This window comes from Tursiops truncatus, chromosome 8 (assembly GCF_011762595.2).
Source record: "Tursiops truncatus isolate mTurTru1 chromosome 8, mTurTru1.mat.Y, whole genome shotgun sequence".
NCBI classification, from domain to species: Eukaryota; Metazoa; Chordata; class Mammalia; order Artiodactyla; family Delphinidae; genus Tursiops; species Tursiops truncatus.
This window is the reverse complement of record NC_047041.1, coordinates 76,391,288-76,411,338: the sequence shown is the minus strand read 5'-3', so window position 1 is coordinate 76,411,338 and position 20,051 is coordinate 76,391,288.

Sequence of the window (20,051 nt, the reverse complement as noted above, 5' to 3'; positions counted from 1 at the left end):
GAAAGTTTTGGTACTAAAAAAAGTGCCTATCCCTTTAAATTAAAAAGAAAAAATAAATTCACTTACAAGGGGCATGATAGAGATAGAAAATTATACAGATATATATGCAGATATAGATAGACCCAGGGATCAAGTGGTCAGCTAGTCAGAAATGATGAACTTTGTATGAGAAGGAATAATGGCTTCCCCAATCATTGCATTAACTATAATACTTTTCCAGATCAGAGAAACTAGGTAACCTCACTTCTGGCAAGACCACAAGGTTCTCTCATTCTTATAGCCTTTGGATTGGGTTCAACATGAAAGAATGAAACAACTGTGCTGTGAATGGCCTGAAGTCAACTACATCATTACCTCTCTGACCAGAATTGAACTTCAGTGTCTTAGTGAATTCCCAGAGATCTGGCCTTGTCTAATTTGAGAGGTGTCTTCAGATAATAATAGCTTTGAGCAGACCACACTAATAGACTCCAGCGGACAGCCCAGGGGGATGCACTTGGTGAAAACATATAGATAGCTTGAAGGAAATGGGAGAGATTGGAGGGAAAGTTACCTGCAGGAGGCTTGCATTAGCTACAGACTGATTTTGATGAGGAAGTTGATTGAAAAAACAAAAACATGCAAAGTGTGTCTTTACAGTCTAAAAGTGTACCTTGTCTATCAAGCAATTATGTTGATTTTTAAAAAGAACTTCAGATTCATGCTATCAATTTGCTAACAGTTAAAGGTGGAACAAAGAGTAACATTACCTCTAAAGTTGCCACAGCTATCTTTGACAGCAGACTTGAACTGTTGCTTTACAGTGGGTGCTGTAAGGGTGTTTGGAACCTAGCACCAAAACAGCACCCAGGGAGGTTATTCAAGAAACATATTCAAAGGCTTCCCTGGTGGCGCAGTGGTTGAGAGTCCGCCTGCCGATGCAGGGGATATGGGTTAGTGCCCCGGTCCGGGAAGATTCCACGTGCCGCAGAGCGGCTGGGCCCATGAGCCATGGCCGCTGAGCCTGCATGTCTGGAGCCTGTGCACCGCAACGGGAGAGGCCACAACAGTGAGAGGCCCGCGTACCGCAAAAAAAAAAAAAAAAAAAAAAAAAGAAACATATTTAAGGTATGGAGGCTAATATCACATCTATCATACATCGATATCAAAACACTATCAATCATGGCAGGATCTTTCTGTGAAGCTCCAGAAAATTCCCTAGGACTTTGGAAGTGCTTCATTGACTGTGTTTTCATTCAATAGTGTATAAATTAATTGAGTTTATACACAATAGTGTATAAATTAATATTCTAAATAATAGACCAGTTGTCCCATCACTGCTTATAGAGTGAAGTTGGCTAATAGACGTAAAGGAGGTCACCCTTCGTTGTAAAATTCAATCACTTCGCTTTACTTTCTAATGTAAAATATTTCTCACCTCTTTGTGAACCTATGACTTTTGAAGCAGAAGATATACCTCAAGACAGAGAAGTAGTCATTCTAGATATATTACACATAGAGAAACCTTTTTTTTTTTTTGCGGTACGCGGGCCTCTCACTGCTGTGGCCTCTCCCGTTGCGGAGCACAGGCTCCGGACGCGCAGGCTCAGCAGCCATGGCTCACGGGCCCAGCCGCTCCGCTGCATGTGGGATCTTTCCGGACCGAGGCACGAACCCGTGTCCCCTGCATCGGCAGGCGGACTCTCAACCACTGCGCCACCAGGGAAGCCCCAAAACATTTTTTTTTTTTTAATCTTTTAGGAAATGAGAAAAACTGAGCTTGTCATCTTGTTTATTACTAGGTCCAACAGATTTTCCTGCTTGTGTGCTTCTTTCAATTGTGTTTTCTTCAAAGAATACTGTCACCTCATAGGATTTTGAAAACCATTTATGGAAGAGGAAAAAGATATTGCGGAAAATATCCTCAAATAAATATGACTTTCCAAAGCAGAACTTTTTAAAAATTTATCTTTACTAAGTTACTTTTATCAAACATTCTAACTGTATAATATCAAGTAATATAACATCTGTACACTGCCAAGTAGTGTATAAAAAAGGTAGTCACAGATATACTTATGTTTTAAAATACTTTTTGTATAAACATTTTAAAACTGTGAATTATAAAGCAGACTGATATGAAAAGTGCACATTTAATTTACCATCCCTGTCCAAAGCTAACATCAGTTCTTAATTTCATTTCTACTCTATGCACCACTTTAACCTAGGTGCAGGACAGCTCCATATCCAGTCTGGAGCCTTCTTGCATTAGCTGAATCAGCTCTAAGAATTACAGCCCCAAAGCAAAGAGAAATACCACAGATATCCATTTATGCTATAAAGTGTACTTTAATTCATCTTTAAACTTTTCCACAACACTGCATGGTCATGGCTCTCGTCTTGCAGTTTACACATATTTTCTATGCATTAATCATTTTAAAACACTACATATTAATATGATAACTATATTTGATGTCTGTATAAGGGTCATATGTATCTACTGTTTAGTGTATATTAGTATGTAATGTTTAATATACTATTGTGTATCTAACATGTCATAATAAAGATCTAGCCAATATGTATGGCTGATTCACTTTGTTATAAAGCAGAAACTAACACACCACTGTAGAGCAATTATACTCCAATAAAGATGTTTAAAAAAAAAAGACATAGCCAAACAAATTTTACACAGATTTGATAAGTATTCCCAGTAATATGACCTCACAGTTGCTTCCTTGTAGACAAGCTTTTAATGAAATTTAAAGTGTAATATGTGATTACAATGTGGAAATCATAAACAGGCATGCATAGGATAGATGTCCTTCAGTTAAATGAATGGATACCTGTGGTTAGAATTAAAATTTCCAGTGAAAACTTTTAAAGTGATTTAAATATTGTGCCTCAAACGTTCATGAACTAAAAGATGAGATGTTTTAGGGAACTGCAGTAAATGATTCAAAGGTAATATGGTATAGCCATGACCTTGACAAGGTAGATGGCTGTAAAGACTTGGGAGAAAAAAATTGTATATATAAACATACACATATACATATATATATATATGCAGAAAACAAATCGAAGGCAAGATATATAACTGTTCACATATAATGTAGAATTTTAAATATACATGTATAAATAATCAAGAATAAGTTATCGTAAGTTTCAAATAAGTGATTGGTGTTATGGATCTTTGTTCTCCCACTAATTGGATAGATCTGTATGTGAATTTACCTTTTTCCTTACCCTGAGTCTAATCAAATGACATCATACCTCTTGTTGCCATTCTTAAGGGAACAAAAGCATAGAATATGAACGTTAGAGGAATCAGTATTAAATGTCTTCCTCTTCCGGATGTCTTCCTTCCCAGAAACTTCCAAAGGCATACTATAATTGTAAGGCCCTCTGCCACTTGTGTCAGGATGGCTGACGTTTTTGATTTTATGGAGTTGCATCCCTGGGGGACTAGGACTGTCACGTAGTTTTTGTAACGTTGTATAGTTCGTAAAGTATGTTCTATACTTTTCAAAATTCTGCTCAGAAAATATTTTTTTAATTATTTAATGTATAGAAATATAGGTTGTATTTGATAGTGAAATCATGTGCTCTGTAGTGTTTGCGTGTGGACTTTGTTGCTAGATAACCTAGTTCAAGTTGTGGCTCCACCTTTAAGATTTGCTGGTTCTGGAGCAGATTTTTTGGTTATGTTTTGTTTTAACTAGTTCTGTTCCTGAACTTTATTATCTATAACATTAGGAATAATAGCTATGTCTATCTTATAGGGTAACCACCGTGATAACCAGTGATAATATATGTAAAGTGCCTGGAGCAATAACTGGCACATAGCTATCAATCAATAAATGCTTGCTCTTCACAGGTACACAAATCCAAAACTGTCAAAAGTTGAGTATACTACTTGCTCATGTTATAAAACTATTTCATTATGAAATGTATTCATCAAAACAAAACTGGTTGTCCAAAATTCAAGGTGCCATGAGTACATGGGATAAATAAATGAGCCTACCAGTATATTTACGATATTTTACATGTGTAAAGGATGTAGAATGAGGGCTGCATGATATGGTACAGGCTACAGAAGCAATTGGTTAGATGTAAGCTGAATGTCGTAAACGTTAGGAAGTTGAAGAGGAGGGAAATAGACATTTGAAGTAAGAGGACAAACATATACTAAAGCATGACGTTTCATTCATTCACTTATTCAAAAAATATTTATTGATGACCTACAGTATAACAGGTACCATCCTAGGCACTGAAATATAACAGTGACTTGAACAAAGTTCTACCCTTATAGAACTTATATTCTACAGAAAAGACACAGACAAATCAAAAACATACATTTAAATGTATAATATGTCAGGTGTTTATAATTCCTACAGAGGAACATAAAGCAAGATAGGCACATACAGAGTGTGAGGTGGTGGGTTATCTCTTTGTACGGGGTGGTTAGGGATGGCCTCACTGATACGTAGCATTTGAGTAGAAGACAGAACGAAGTGAGGGAGGAAATAACAGTATATCTTGGGAAAGAATATTAAAAGTAGATAGAAAAGGTATTTTCAAAATCTTGAAGTAAAGAATACTTTACCCTGATTGAGGAACATCAAGGAACAGAGTTGTTGTAGTAGGCTGGGCCAAAGAAGAGTATTAGAAAAGGTCAGAAAAATAGTGGTAAGCGAGATCATACAGGGCTATGCTGGCTATTAAAAAGAAATTTGGAGTGAGTCGGAAAGCCACTGAAATACTTTCAGGAGAACAGTTAAACTATACGGATATTGTTTGTTGACTCTTGGTATCCATTTTTAAAAATTAATTAATTTATTATTTAATTTTTTTGGCTGTGTTGGGTCTTTGTTGCTGCACATGGGCTTTCTCTAGTTGCAGTGAGCAAGGGCTGCTCTTTGTTGCTGTGCACGGGCTTCTCACGTGGTGGCTTCCCTTGTTGTGAAGCACGGGTTCTAGGCACACAGGCTTCAATAGTTGTGGCACACAGGCTCAGTAGTTGTGGCTCGAGAGCTCTAGAGTGCAGGCTCAGTTGTGGCGCACGGGCTTAGTTGCTCTGTGGCACGTGGGATCTTCCGGGACCAGAGCGTGAACCCATGTCCCCTGTATTGGCAGGCAGATTCCTAACGACTGCACCACTAGGGAAGTCCCTCTTGGTGCCCATTTTCACCTCTTTTAGTTTTCTCTATCATATGGATTGAAAAGCTAAAAACTACATTTCCCAGACTCCCTTGTACTTAGGGATCTGGGTTTGGGTTTCACACGTGAGATAGATTCTCATCAGATTTGGAAAGCAAAAAGAGGCAGTGACCATCTTCCTACAAATTCTTTCTATTTCTGATGATTGAGAATATTGTGGTTTTCCTAATAGATACACTATTTTATAGTGGAAAAATTGGAGGAAATAAACCTTCACAGATAAAGATCTGTGATTGCTTTTTCTGACCAGTTTGAGTACTGTGATGATCATATTAGTAGGGCATGGGCTAAAGGTGGTTGTTATAAAGTGGCAAAAGAGTTAGTTGAATAATCTGCTTATGATCACTTGGAGTAAAGGTAATACAAAACGCAAGGTACCAATGGCATATTTACAATGATAACATGCAGCAAATTTGTATCAGAATTGGAGCATAATCTCGGGGGGTTTAATTCTCTGACAAAGACATGGCCAGAAGGTCAAAAAGCTTCTATAACTAGCATGAAAATCTTTAAAAAAAAATACATTATCTATAACCACATGGCTGATATAGTCTAAAATCAGTTAAAAATTACAGTCTCCTCCTGTAGTTTGCTCTAATATAATGTTAATAATAGCCTTGCCACGACTCTTACGTGAAAGTTAGAGATTTATAGGGACTGTGTGCATTTATAAAAAAGGAAATGGATGATTTGGGTGAACTCTACATATTATGAATCTTTCAATCGACTGAGGTTTTCTTCTCAGCAGAGTGTCATTCTCTTTTGTGTGGTGTGTCAACACTTGCTTGATGACAAGTTATCTCACCTGGAGTAGTTACTCAGCTAGAGGAAGGTGGTACTCCTCATTTACCAGATTATTACCCTTCATTGCTCTACATTATAACTGGAGTCAGATCCCAGCATCATTCATGGGTAAAATTACAAAGACTGATCCAGGAGTAGACAGATTATTTATAAAAATATTTTTAAGACTATTAATAATAAGGTTATGAACAATAACTCCAGTGATATTTCTCTGGATGGACGCTAAGAAAGTCATACTAGGAAAGAAGAAATATATCAGCCCATATTTTGTTTTGTTTTGTTTTGTTTTTGCGGTACGCGGGCCTCTCACTGTTGTGGCCTCTCCTGTTGCGGAGCACAGGCTCCGGACGCGCAGGCTCAGCGGCCATGGCTCACGGGCCCAGCCGCTACGCGGCATGTGGGATCTTCCCGGACCGGGGCACGAACCCGTGTCCCCTGCATCGGCAGGCGGACTCTCAACCACTGCACCACCAGGGAAGCCCTATCAGCCCATATTTATTGATGTGTGTGAACATACTGAAGGTTCTCTGTCCAATGCATTAGCACAAAAACCTACTAGTAATAGACATCTGAAAATTGGCTGAAATATCTACTGAGTTAAAGCCTGTACTAAATTAAAAACAGACACAAGATTTTATGTGATAAAGGCAAACAAAGACATAGATAGGATATTGTAAGTCACATATCATGTGATAGCAAGCTTAGTAAATGAGATGAACACTAGAATCATTAAAAAGCTTTGTGGTATCTGTAATTTATAGGTCATAGATGAAGAACAGAAATGTGGTCATTGCAGTAGGCTCTCTTTGCTCAATGGTTACGATTAAATAACATGTGGCATCAAGCTGGGGAATGCACAGGATATTACTCTTTCCTACTACATGAATGACATCTTGTTAATTTGACCTACCGACAAGAAGTAGCAGTTATCCTATGTGCCTTGGTGATGTAAATGTGTGGAAAATGACTATTGCTGCAACCCCAATGATTCTATGGGTCACCTCCTAATGTTTTTGTACCAGAAATAAATATAAAGGGACATCTAAAATCATAAATGCAGTCAAGAACACTAATGGCTCAGATCTTGTAAGAATGAAGATTTGGCCCATTCAATATTAGATGAGAAAGTTGAGCTTACTGATGCCTGTGGTCCAAGGGAATGAAGAATGGATAGTGATGAATCTGCTAAAGAAATAAATACTGTAATATTTGAGATTATTTTCTGAGATTATATAGATGTATGTGTGTATATGTTTTAGTGTGTAGGCATTACACCATTAAAATTTTTTTCTTGTATTCTACTATCACATGCAAAGGTATATTAGTTGTATTTAATTTTTAATCTAAAAAAGGGAATGAATATGAACATAACTATACTGTCTCATATAATGATCTGTAAGTTCAATTAAATTTAGAAACAGTCCAGCATTTGGACTTCCAATAACTGCTTAGCTATGTGACTGTTTTTGACAATGAGATATTCATTTATGACTGTGCACAAGGGCTTGAAATGTCCTTGTGCATTGGGACTTGTCCTCTTGTACCTTGTCAGTGACAAGAGAAGTGCTTCCACAGTACTGCAGCTTCTCTTTGAGCTTGGGCCTCAAAATGAACTCATGTGGTGTACATCAGTGCTTAAGCAAAGCAGGGATCTAAACCCAATGGAATCTGCTACTTGAAGCATAGAACTCATCCACTTAACCACAAACACATAGGGAATATATACTTATCATATGCCACTGAGATTTTATGGTTGGTTGTTTTACATAGCTAATTGATGCAGTTAATATGATAACTGAAGTTACAGGGATGTTTAAAATGTGCTTCAGGAAGCCATACAGCTTAGTTGTTTTGAATTCTTGCTCCATTTTATGACATATCAGAGTTATCCCATATTGAATAATTTAAAAGATGTCTTTCGTATTAACACAAATACTGCTTCTATTTAGGAAGAGAATAAAAATATCTCATGGGTTCTTAAAATTAATTAGGGGACATAGAATTTTCTGTATACAGAGAATTGCTTCTGTTTATACCTTAAGTAAACTCAATCTCATCTAAAATTAGCTGTATTATATATTAATGTGCAAAAGTTTGATGAACATTATTATGAGCTTTGATAATTCTTAAAATGTTTTAAAGTAAGTTGCATGGTCAAACTTATTTCAGAAATACATCTCCAGCAGGATTGTGGAATATAGATGTGTATATGTCAGGGATCAAAGATTTTGCAATGCTGAGGGGCTAGTTTTAAGTTAGTGCAATAGTTCAGAAAAGACAATGACAAACTGTAGTAGCATTGTGACATTCTGCAATGATTAATTTGATGATGCTTAATGACATAAAAATATAGGGGAGGGCTTCCCTGGTGGCGCAGTGGTTGAGAGTCCGCCTGCCAATGCAGGGGACACAGGTTCATGCCCCGGTCTGGGAAGATCTCACATGCTGCAGAGCGGCTGGGTCCATGAGCCATGGCTGCTGAGCCTGCGCATCCGGAGCCTGTGTTCCACAACGGGAGAGGCTACAACAGTGAGAAGCCCGCGTACCGCAAAAAAAAAAAAAAAAAAATATATATATATATATATATATATATATGAAAGAAAAAAGGGTCAAGGATGAATAAAAAAGTCCCTGTTTAGTCTATGACATAGAAAGCAATCCAAGATTGAACGCAGTGTTGGCACTCTAGAGGTGGAGGATGATTATTCAATTTGTCTCTTTCATAACACTTGAGACTATTATTCAATAATTTAATTTAAATATATATTTTCCAAACTCTGGCAGGGGTACACAATCAGGGAATACTTAGTTAAGTTGCCAAATATAACCTCATCCAGAAAGATGACATATTTTAGTTTGTAATACTCCTATTCATTCAGGAGTAACAACCAAGGATAATAATATCTAAGGAAAGGTATATGTAGACAATATGCTATGTTTTAAAAAAATCTTCATGAATAAATAAAGCAGATACCAACTCCCTTGTTTCTAGAACTAGCACTCTCTCTACTCTCAGATGGCAGTGTTGAGCATCTGCAAAGACAGGATATCAATCAGCTAATGTCTCAGTTGTCCTCCCTAAATTTGAATCACTTTCAAGAAATATACTGTTATATTGGGACACAGAGAAATTATATTTCCAACATTGCTCATGAAATTAATCTCAAGACAGAAATAAGATACAAAAAAGATAGAAAAGTTCTCCACTAGATGAGTGTTGAAAAGTGAAACAACTAGTGTCAAACATTAACAGAAGAAATCTTCGATTCTCCCCTGCAATGAAACTCATCATAGTGCAATGTCAGCCTAAATAGCCTTTGCATTTGCATTACTTAATCTCTTCATAGAGAAACAGGAAGATAACTAAGACATTGTCAGATCTCAGATCAACAGGGAATAGTAATCATGGATTGAGCATCATTTGCCCCAGCAAAGGAAGCTGAATGAAATTAAGGTTGTTATATCCTAAGAACAAACTATAGCTTGCACTAACTTTAGCCACACACTGTGACTTGCAGAAATTTCAGGCAGATGATATCATCTCTTCTGAGTTGGCATAGTTTCTAGAAATAATATTTTGTTATAATATATAGGTCTTTCTTGATCAGTGAGTAAACATCCAGACATGTCCCTTCAACAGTTATACTACTTGTAAATCACACAAAGGGTAGTTAGACTGGCATACAGTAATGAGTGGAGAGGCAGAATGTTAAGACTGGATTAAGAGTTTATTCCTTGGACTTAATAAGGATCTAGGATTGTGTCTCATTTGTGTCACTAACTGCAGGATATTGGGTTGGACGAGGTACTAAGCTAATATAAGCCTTAGGCTCCCTAAATAGAAATAAAATAAAATTTGCATAAGAATTATGTAAGGTAATATATATTAAAGTTGTAACAGTTTTTAAAGCATGAAATAAAGAGGCAGAAAATTATAGCTGTCAGTGATGACAGAATACTGGTCATGGTGGTTTTGATGTTATTTTTCTAGTTAGAACTCCCGTCCAATACATGTTTGTTGTAGTCCTTTGGCTTCCTGGTGAACTTACAATATGAGATAATTTGATTTAAAAAGATTACTTAGAGATTTTATAGGATTCTGTGACTCAATACACATTAAAGTAAAAAAGGCCCAGTATAAGTCTGAATCAGAGAAGAATTTTACAAAGATTTCATAAATTGGAAATATAATTCTCCATGTTCTGTAAAATCCACTATTTTTCCTTCCCAACACTACAACCACCCATGTATGGGTCCAGTGAGTAGAGAATGGGGGACTTGTGAGTAAAATAATACAGGGAAAGGGGATTGAAAAGCACAGGAGAGAGAGTGTTCTGATTTAGATTAGGGGTCAGCGAAAGTCTCACTGGTGGGGTAACAACTGAGGAGAGATATGAATGAATGGAGGAGGACCCTTTCTGGCAGGAGGATTTGTAGGAACTGAGGCCACAAGCAGAAGCAATGTGAAGCAATCAAGAAACATCAAGGCCAGTGTGACTGGAGCCCCCTGAGCAGAGGAGAGTGATGGGACACTCGGTGATGAGTTTGGACTTAAGGAATAGGACACTTAAGAGGAAAGGAATGAAATGCTATGATTTGCATTTTTTCTTTAGTTTTTATTCCTTTACTAAAGATTTAGTTCCATATGTCAACTTAGAGATCACAGACATAAGTTAATTCAGAAGAGTACTTTCTGATGTTGAAATGATAGTCACTTTTAGAATACTTTCTCATTATTAAGATATAAAAAGTAGCAGCTTTTCTAGTGAATTCCTGCCTAGTTGCACTTTCTTATCTTCCTTTTAGATACAGAAGGGTCTAAGGCCAACACTGTAATATATTGAAGAAATGGCCCAAGTTCAGGCTCTGTAATGGCTTACCAATCAGCTAGTAACTGCCGATCACCATTTTATTATTTCTATTATAATCAGTGAGAAAATTTCCTCTCCAAACTTGTCGGAAGCAAACTTTTATCTCCTGGAGTATGCTTCCTTTTCTGATACCTTTTTCATGGTCAAGTCTATCTATAGTACCCACTACTCTCTCTTAAGAAAACATCCAGAAACTTCTCTAACACTCAAAATATAGTATCACATCAAAACTCTTTATTCTGTAGGAAAAATCACAGTTCCTAAAACTTATAATGGTGAAGAAATAATGGAATCATATTTTAAAAGAGGCTGTTCCCTAAGAGATTTCATTACAGCCATCTCTATGGCAGATGATTAGATTATTATTAGAATGATTATCCATATTATTCCATTGATAATGTGATTGATAGCTTTTATATTCAGACCAAAAGAGGAAATAAGTCATTAAGTTGCTGTGTCACGGATCGCCAAGACCACCCCCAGGTTTAGTGATTCATTAGAGGGATCACAGGACACAGCACACAGTTGTATTTATGACTATGATTTATTATTATAAAAGAGTAGAAAACAAAATCAGAAAAAGTGCACATGGGGTGAAGTCCTGAGGAAACCAAGTACAAGCTTATGAGAGTCCTAAGAGTTCTCTCTCTTGGAATCACACAAAGTGCACTTAATTCATTCATCAGTGGATTAAGAAAACACATCTGTAATGTTGTCTACCAGGCAAACTCATTAGAGACTCAGTGCCAGCATATATGTTTGGGGGTCTTCACATGAAAAACTGCTTATCGTGTTAAAAAATTCCAGACTCCCGGAAGGAAAGCATGTGTTCAGCATAAACCTCATTGTTTGCATAAAATGTTTAGACACAATGAGCCACTCTAATCTAATTAGGAAATTGTGGGAACCCTCCTGAAAACCAAGTTTCCAGATGCCAGCCAATGGCCAACCTTTCAAGCAGGTCTTTTTCTAAGAACAGCTATCTCAGAACTGACACAAGTATTTTTATCTGCTTTTGACAATCTGAAAATTTGATCACAGTCTGGCAAGGTGATTACTGTGTAAGAGTTATACATGTGTTCATGTGCATACATAGTATATATAGTATTATGTGTGTATGTATATATACACATGTGTATATATATATATATATATGTATATGGTCGGTTCACTACTACTATGAAGACAAATAAGTAAGATAATAGTATAATATATGCTGAAAGCAATGCTGGGGTTAGTGGTACTATTTTGGATAAGAGAAGATCAGTTAAAAAAAAAGTCTCTTATAAAGAGTTATTTGAGTAGAGACTGGAACAAACATGAGGAGTAAGAATAAACATTGAGAGTCACAGACATAGAAAACAAACTTGTGGTTACCGGGGGGCAAGCTGGAGGTGGGGAGGGATAAATTGGGAGATTGAGACTGACATATATATATATATACACATAACTAATAAGGGCCTACTGTATAGCACAAGGAACTCTACTCAATACTCTGTAATGACCCACATGGGAAAAGAATCTAAAAAATAGTGGATATACGTATATATATAACTGATTCACTTTGCTGTACAGCAGAAACTAACACAACATTGTAAATCAACTATACTCAATAAAAATTTTTTAAAAAAGGAAAAAAAAAAACATTAAGAGTAAGAATATTTGAGGAAGAGAGAAAAGTAAAGGCAAGGGTCCTGGGGCAGATGTTTGCTAGCAAATTAAAGAAACAGAAGGCCAGTGTGATTTGAGCAGGATGAGCCATGAGAAGAATGGAATGATATGAGGCCAAGAAAGGTTGACAGAACTGAGAGCCTACTAGGTCAGGGTAAAAATCTTTTATGTTAAAATATGTTTTTAATCAAATTTGCAGGGAGATGGGAAGCCATTGGAACACTTAAAGAGAGGAGTGTCATGACCTGATTTAGGTTTTAAAGAATTGTTATGGAAACTGTACAGCAAATAGTTTATAGGGGTGGGGGTGAAAGCAGAGAGATAATATAGGAAGCTACTAGAGTAGTTCAAGAAGTATAAAGTTTTTATTCTAAGAAGTTTTTAAGATTTATTAACCATTCCAAGCAGAATTCAGTAAAAGAAAAATCCCATTCACATGAATCTATTTACATGTGTTCCTTTGAAAAAAAGAAGGAGAGGGTTAAAGACTTCACTCAGAGGCTTTAGAGCTTGAAGTAGTGATTAAAGATAGAAAAGAAAGGTGATGTTTCATTTTCCTGCATAAGAAAAGAAAATCTCAATTCAAAATGCATAAATGTGAGTTGAATCCTTTCTACCATAAAATATGAACTGTGGTTGTTTTGATTAATGCTTTATCAATGTTTTAAATATCTCAGGTATTATTGCTCTGAGATCTTTGGAAGAATTTTTAAACTAGGAAAGCAAAGAGATGATCTGAAACGCATACTTTTATATCCTTTGTATAAGAATATCAAACAGAGAACTTACAGTTTCAACATACTACTCAGGCACTTAATTAAAAATAAAACAACTTTCTCATTGCAATTACAGACTAAGATTTTTCATTAAAATATTATATCTCTTAGTTATGGAAAATAAATATATGACTTATTTTTATTCTCTTTAAGGTTATCAATATTCCTTATTAACATAAGGAAAAAGATCTAGAAAATAAATTATTTTTAAAAAGAATAAAATTCCATTGTATTATAATTTTTGCAATATACATAAACAAAATCACACAGACTGTATTGGACTTCGTGATTTACAACAGAGACAGAAAAAATTTATGTAAATAAATATTATGTAACAAAGCAAATGAATAAATAGTCACTTGATGCCACAGTTCTAGGGGTTTTACAAGATGATCACAGTATCTGTGACTCCGGTATCTTACCAGCTGTAAGTATAATACAGAACTATCTTGAGGAATTCAGTGGTTTTTTTCTCCAGATAATTAAAAGGAGGAGTATTCTTTTGGAGGTGAGAAAATTACAATGCCTGCCCTCTACACACACACCAATACTTGCTGAATATGTTCAATGCGTGAAAGTTTGTGTATGTATATTCAGAGGGTTTTTTACACATATGTACATATGAGCATTTTGAATATAAGGACATGGCAATGTGCATATATGTATGCAAACATGTTAAATACCTTGCATATATGGTAATAGCTAACATTTATATAAGGGTTACTATAATCCAGGTTTTCTGTTTATATTGTATGTTATTCAAATGGATACCTACTGTAATTATTAGATAGCCATTCTTATTTCAATTTTAAAATGATAAAAACGAGGCTCATAATGGATAAAAAATGTGCCTATGATCATCCATTTAATGAATAGTTGAACTGAGAATCCCCAAGAAGTTCAAATCCAAAGTCTTTGTTTTTAACCATTATGCAGTACCACTTCTAATATATACATATGTCCCCTAGATGTTTGGACCTTACTATGTAGAGAAGTAACTATTAGATAAGCAGATTGGATACATTCTGAGCAGTTTATTACAAGACAGCAAATAGAGACCCATGCTCAGGAAGGTCTCTGCAGCCCTCTAATGAAAGCCACCACCACATACCTCATCCCTGGACCGAGAAAAAATAAACTTTCTGAGACAAGTATTAGTAAGCTTCCACTATTTATGCACATCTTAGGAAACAACTGGAGATGTTAGATAATGTGATGGAGAGAAATAATAAGTGACTTGGTTTCCTACTTGTAATCCAGAGATTATCTGTGAAGATTATACAATACACACTAGATCTTAGATAAAAGCAAAGAAACTTTGGTGGGTGACACCAGGGAAGAGTTAGCATTTTGTTCTTCAAGTTATTGGTATACATTTGACTAGCACTGACTGAAATTTCAAATACAACACACAGAGAACAGGAGAAGTTTTAAGGTATTGTTTTAAACAAAAAGTAAACACAGTTTTTACTCATAAACACACACAGGTTTAAAAAATATATTGAACTTTTTAAAGTTTGAAAAAATAGTCCATGTCCAGAAACATCCAATGCTAGTTCCAATCATAAGAACATTCCACCTATTGTTGCTGGGGACAAATGAAATATTCCAATTTCCTTGACATTATAGTTAAGTTATGATTTCTCTAATAACGCACATTCTTTTTTTAGCATAGTCACAATGTGTATCATGTGACATACTTGCTTCCTTCATTTGCATCCAATTAAAATATACCTTGGATATAAATCAGAATAATATACAAAATTCCTTTAGGGTTCTCTGTATATGCAGCCCTGCTGAAACGAATCCACTCTTTGGGCATCCCATGAATGACTCCAATGTAACTCCTTAGTCTGGGCCCAACAGTAGCCAAATGAGCAGACATGAACCATTCATGTCCCTGAATGAACATGGACAGGAACCAAGCCTGTAGATGAGGCAGGTATCGATGTCTAAATCAAATGGTAGCTTTGGTCACTGCAGCTATGTTGGGACTTCACACAAGAATAGTATCTCATGCTTTTAGAATCTTAGTATCTCATGCTTTTAGAGTTCTTGTGTATATAATCCTGTGAACAGTCAAAAAAAAATAAAATCACAGAACCATGACAGGAATAAAGACACAGACATAGAGAAGGTACTTGAGGACACGGGGAAGGGGAAGGGTAAGCTGGGACAAAGTGAGAGAGTAACACTGACATATATACACTACCAAATGTAAAATAGATAGCTAGTGGGAAGCAGCCGCATAGCATAGGGAGATCAGCTTGGTGCTTTGTGACCACCTAGAAGGGTGGGATAGGGAGGGTGGGAAGGAGACGCAAGACGGAGGGGATATGGGGATATATGTATACATATAGCTGATTCACTTTGTTATACAGCAGGAACTAACACAACATTGTAAAGCAATTACACTCCAATAAAGATGTGAAAAAAATAAAAATCACAGCAAGCAAACCAAAAAGTATTCAACACCTATTCTTACATTTTGCTGTGTCATATTATTAGGCAAGGATACATGCATGCATACGTGTACCACACATGACAGGGATGAACATATAGAGGCACATATGCTTAATGTATGTGCTAACAAACATGAATGTGCCCAAATGCCAGAAACCACAAACGAATATAGAACACATACCTATGAGAATGTCCACAGTAGGACTATACAGAGTAATATCCACTCATAAAAGGAGACATATATTTACATAAATACAAACACAATCAGGATTAATGATTTTCAGCTAATAGATGAGATCTCAAAGAATGAAACAGATGCATTCCAGAAGGATGTGAAATTTATTAGGAAACTCAAACACCAAAAAGCCTTTAAATCTTTACTCCCCTGATGAAGTGATAATGAAAGGAGAAATGAGAGGCTGTGGACATAATTTTGTGAGGAAAAGAGATGTGGGCTAACGGCTCATCAAAAAGCTGTTCTGCCTTTCCAGAGGAAGTGTGAGCATATTTCTTCCAGAGTTCTGATTTCCCCAAACTGCATTCAATTCTTTAATCCCTTACTCTGTGTATTCAAATTAATCTGAAAACCCATAAATGAGCCTCTCAATTTACTAACAGGAGACTAAGTTTTGAGAAAATTCATTTTTCAAGGAGTCTAGAGTTCATCACATTCATGATCACCTAATTCACTTTCCTGGACACACATAGCTGTTCTCACTTAAGGAAAGGAATAATAACACAGTCTGTACTATCATAACAGTAGTTTAAGGTCAAAATTTCTTTCTTTCAAACGCACTCAATTTTTTATACATTCCCTGGCTTTAATGTAAGCATGTGCATAGTTCAATGGCTAGACCCAAATCCACTAAGTAAATTTTATTTAAACATCTTAAATCATAATAGCAAGCATCCTTAGCAACATCAATTTCAGGAATTAGGAGTATATCTTATTAGTGTGCTGATGTGTTAATCATCACTTCATTTACCAACATCTCCCCTACACTTCTGTCACTCTTTGTCAAAAACAACATGCCCTGTAGCTCCTGAATGAAAAGTCTACATTGTGTTTGACTTATACTGGAAATATGATCACTTGACAATATGGAAACTGGGCAACACACATGTACCAGTTTACAGATTCAGATAACTGTTTCAGTAAAGAGCACAAGTAGGATCTCTGGGGAGTTTCTGCTCAAACATCTCTATAATGCTTGGGACAAATATTGAAATAGCCTAAGGAGAGATGAACTGAAATTCCCAGGATGGATGTTTATCATCTTGGACCTGCTGCTCACTTAACAAGGGATAAGGGTAGGGCCTGGAGAGAGGTAGAACTCCTGTACTCAATTTTGCTCTATCCTTTAAACTTGAACAGAACCAATCTGCTAAATATATGTCACTAGAATAATGCAAATGAAATATTTTTCTAATAGCCAGACTTTACATAATAATAGGGTTAAAGAATCAGAAAAAAAGAAACACATGTTCTAGCTCTTTCTTCTCTCTCTTGGTAGAGATACTGACCATGGAAGCTAGAGATCTGCTTATTGTATAACCAGGAGCAGTTTACTATCCCTGTGGGATGGAGGGTGGGCATTGCTGGGAATAAGTGCACTTCATCACCTGTTCTTCTCAAGACACTCCTGTGTCTAAGTGGCATGAAGCAGAATGTTGTAACTAAGGAAATTAAGCAGTTTGGTTTGAGCTAAGATAGATGAAGAGAAAACACATGTACACAGAATTTTTATTTGTGTTGATGCTGCCACGGTACATGGAAACCACTCCAGCCATAGAAAATTTTAATTTCAAACTTCTGGTCCTCTAATATGCACACACACTCTAGAGATATACTGGAGAGAGTGGGAGAGAAAGAGAGACAGATTATAAAATGTCTAAGGGAATAAATTAAGTTTAAAAGGCAACTAACCCAATCAACCTCAGAAGTCTTAGCTTCCACAGACTAAGAAGCAAACATATTTGTCTCACATGCTGCTCTCATTCTCTACCCACCACATTTCCAAAATTATTTTTAGTTGAATCCCAGAATATACTTTCAAATATTTCAAGGTAATATCTGAAAATTACAAAATTTCATTTTGGAGGTTTTGAAAATCTACATAGAATGTTAATTAAGCTTAACTCAAATGCCTTTTCCTAGGTGAAATCATCAGACAACTCAGACAAGTTCTGATCTCTTTGTGCTAAAATCTTAATGCTTTTCTTGGTAGTAGTTACCACTGTTTGTAATTAGGTGTTTAATTGCATGCTATGTTGTTTAGCGGCTGCCTCTTCCACCAGAATGTAAGCTGTGTAAAGACAATGCTCTAACTTTTTCTGGAGAAACAGTAGGAGATACTGATTAAACACATGAACTCTAGCAACATATTACCAGTCAGTGTCCCAGTTCATCCTCTTACTACAAGTGTAATGATGGGCAAGTTGTGCAACATCTTTGTAATTGTTTCCTCCTCTATAAAATAAGGAGTAATATAGTATCTACTTCCCAGGATGTTGTAAGGATTTCACAGGTAGCATATCTCCTGAAACCACAATCATGAAAAAGACACTTTAGAGTATGCTGCCATGTGGGTTCCTTTGTTAATTTAAGCATAGATAATTATGAGGATAAAATTCTTTGATCATACAATCATTGTTTATTAAATTTGAGAATAAAAGAAAGTGACTGATGACTGGATATCAGCAACATACAGTACCTTGTCTAATACCTTGATCTTATTGATAAAAACACCTTTAAATCTGTTTTTTGTGTGTGTGCTTCTCAGAAAACTTAGTGAAATAGTGTTCATAAAATTTTCAGTGTTTCTCAGGGGGAAAAGAAGAGGTAAGTCCAAAATAATTATAACTTGTCAGTATCATGTCTTAACTATCTTATCAGCATTATAGCTATCTTAGAAACAGACTTTCACGTTGTGAGAATACAAAGCAGATGTGAATCCTTGATGGAGTTCTTGCCACATTGCTCGAGTTACAAATAGCACTCACCCTGTCTTGGGGGGAAAAAAAAACAGAAAATACTCCAGATGACTGCAAATGCTGAAATCAAGGAGAATTGCCCCCTTTCCCATATTATGGTAAAAAGCAGCATTTTCATAGTATAAATAGAACTTGGCTTGAGAAGTTATCCCAGGAACAGCATGTTGCCTGTGGAAACAAGTTTACCTGCAAATAGTGCCAACAGGGTTTGCCTGGGAACCTCACCTGCACCAGAGGTCAAAGTAGCAGAAAACTGAATTGTCAGTGGCACTAAAGCCTGATAAACAGGCCAGACCCATAGAATGTACAATGCCAAGAGTGAATGTACTACTCTGGTGGGGGACGTTGATAATGGTGCAGGCTATGCATGTGAGGCCAGGAGGTGTAGGGGAAATCTCTATATGTTACTCTCAATTTTGCTGTGAACATTAAACTGATCTAAAAAAAACCTTAATAAAAAAGTAGCTATCAGAAAATTAGTAATAGACAGAAACCTCCTCAACTTTATAAAGAATATCCACAAAAGAAAAAAAAAAAGCCTACAGCTGACATCATACTTAACGGTGAATGCTTCCTCTCTAAGATCAGGGACGAGGCAAGAGCACACTCACCACTGCTGTTCAACAGAATGCTGCAAATTGTAGCCAGCAAAGTAAGTCAAGAAAATGAGATAAAATGGTTACAGATTGAAAAGGCATGTCCCTATTTGTAGTTGGCATGATTTTCTATGTATAAAACTCAAAAAAATTAAAACTAAGTGAGTTCAGTTTGTCTGCATGAAAAAATGTACATATATCTTATATAAACTGCATTTAGAATAGCAATAAATATGTGGTCACCAACATTAAAAATACAATACCATTTATATAGCCACAAAATGAAGTAACTAGTTATCAATCTAACAATAGATTCACAGGACTTATATGCTGAAAACTACAAAATACTGAGGAAAGAAATCAAAAGTGTCTCAATAATTGAAGAAACATGCAGTGTTATGGACTGGAAGGCTAAACATAGCAAAGATGCAGATTCTCCCTAAATTGATCTATAGCTTTAAAGCTATTCCTGTCAAAACTTCAGCAAAGTTTTTGTAGACATAGAAAAATGTATCCTAAAACTCATGTTGAAAGTAAAAGACCCTAGAACAAATAACATAATTTTCAAAAAAGAAAAATAAAGTGGGAAGAAACAATCCTCCTAACTATATAGTTAGGACTGTGTGGGAATTGGCTGAGGGATATACAAATCTATGGAATAGAATAAAGAACTCAGGTACAGA